This window comes from Dermacentor andersoni, chromosome 5 (genome assembly GCF_023375885.2).
Source record: "Dermacentor andersoni chromosome 5, qqDerAnde1_hic_scaffold, whole genome shotgun sequence".
Taxonomy (NCBI): domain Eukaryota; kingdom Metazoa; phylum Arthropoda; class Arachnida; order Ixodida; family Ixodidae; genus Dermacentor; species Dermacentor andersoni.
Window position 1 is genome coordinate 196524213 of NC_092818.1, and position 2424 is coordinate 196526636.

Here is a 2424-nt window from a genome sequence, read left to right on the forward strand (position 1 = left end):
TAACGTGCACCTAAGTCTAAGTGCACGGGTGTTTTCGCTATTTAGCCCGCATCGAAATGCGGCCGCTGTGGCCGAGATTTGATCCCACGACCTCGTGCTTAGCCCTACACCATAGCTACTAAGCAACCACGGCGGGTTAGAGGAAAACAAACGAGGGATCGAGAAAGGGTGCCCCGTAGAGAAGCATACGAACGGAGAGCAATACGCGGCACACAATTGTTCCAAGCTAAACAATGTGATGCAGCGCATGCCTACTCATCAATAAAAACACGTTCCTAGGAAGTTGCTAGCTACATAGCTAATGCACTAATCCGGTAAATAATTTCCAATTATTGGAGTGTGGTTGTGAAGAAAAAAAGGCACTCAACTGTGTTATTTGAACCATCTTAACCAAGACTATATAGAGATAGATGCTTCTGCAAGACACATTGTGGGGTGATGGATTGAGCTACTAAGTTAGAGGTGGTAAGTACAACATTTGTAGCGAGAAAGGAAACTAGAGAGAGACAGAGAGATCATTTTTATGCACATGCTCTCTAAGAAGAAGCGATGTCTTTTTATAATAATTAACAGCTGTCACATACACTCTTCTCATCAGCACACAGACAAATATTCGACGTTCTTCTGCTCAACAAGCAAATTCTAAGATGAACCATATTTTCTCATTCTAGCTTTCCACAACGCACGTAGTTCATACGACTATAGGCACGTCAAATCTGGGTGCAGAAACGTTTGTTTTGAATATTTCTTCATGGCACACAAGCCACAAACAGTCTAACTATATCAACACTGTCACAGCTGCATATCCATGCGCGGTAGTGCCTTTGGCGGTACGAATGGCTTCCCCGTGGCTTTCTAGTTGCGACGTCCAGCAACTTCTGAAATCCTGTCGATAGCGGAAGCAGCGTGATGAGCACGAGCCTAACGTGAAGTGCTGCACCTGAGTATTGCTGGACAACTAAAATGATAAAGCGACCAACTGGACGCTGGAAAGGTCGAGGCCCACTCACCGCCTTGCGGGTGAACAGCGGATTGGACCGATAACGCTCTTCTACAAACGCAGCAGCTCGACAGATTATTAGGGATCAGCGTGACGCAATTAGGGTGGCGAACGCGGCTCTCGGACCGGGCCAGCGCGCTCCAAACGGGGCCCCACGCGGGCGCACAAACAGAATTAGCGAAGCGAAATGCTTGCGAGCGCCGCATGCAGCGTCGACGAAGCTGGAGAGCGCCCGGCCGCCCCTCGTCCGCCGGCCGCGAACGCGTTCGTCGTCGACAGGCACGCGTGCCCACTTCCTCGCAGCGAGGGCCCTGGCTTCCGAGGAAGAGGACGTGTGCCCTCCCGAGGCTTTGCAAGAGGACTCGGCACCGCTCTTACAAAGAGCTGAAAGCACGCGTCCTCCACGGTTCCAGTTAATTACACTTTTGGTGCTTTCCTTTTTTCTCGATCCTGACGCTTCTCCGAGTCCTGCCCTGTCGACGGACGCAGTCACGGCCAGAGCGGGCGATGTTGAACGAACGAGTTCCTCCGCAGTGCATATTCGGTCGAGTGGTCGGCGGTTGATGGAAATTCGAGTGCTGCGCTTCGGCCCTCCCGTGTTTCGACGCGGCGGAATGCCCTTGGGGCTACGCCTAAACGTCTGCTGGAGGTTCCATGATTTGATGTAACATGAGTACTAACATGCCCTGGCAAGTTAATAGGCGGTAGCAAATACTCAGCGCGAGTGCAAGGAGAAGAGAAAGATATAAGCGAAAGGCAGGGAGGTTAACGAGGACTGAGGCCAGTTGGCTACCCTGGAATGGAGGAAGGAAAGAAACATATTAAGAAAGGCAGAGTCTGTAGGTAGTTGATGAGCACTGGAGTTGCCGACGTAATAGAATTCTAAGCTCTACGTCACAAATGGTGTTCGGTTGCCTTCAGGAATCGCAGTAACGCTCTTGTGGCTTTCTGCGGCTGTGATATGCAAGACCATGGTTCCAAGAGTATAGAATAATAAACGCAGCACAGGTAACACACACAACATGATGACTTGATCATTCCTATTCGGTGCGTCTTGTGTGGAGAGGGCTACTTAGCTGTTGCACTGCGTACCTACCCTGACCCTAACGTTGGCATACCGAATTTAAGAACATATTGTGGGAAATATATCCTTGACATATAAAATTGAGCATAGACGAGAGTATCCTCTAGAGAAACAAGACAACATAGGTTCTGCTCTTTCTCCTACAAAACTATGTAGAAAAAATATGCAATATTATATATCGAACTGTACCAGATTATCAAGAGCCAAGGACGACGCAGCACTGTATTTCTACGACTACATATTCTTCTATCACGACAACAAAAAATACATGTTGCTAAACCCGCGGAACAAATTCAAGAGCACTTTCAAGCGTGACGTCAGATTCAGGGGCTAGTCGCGC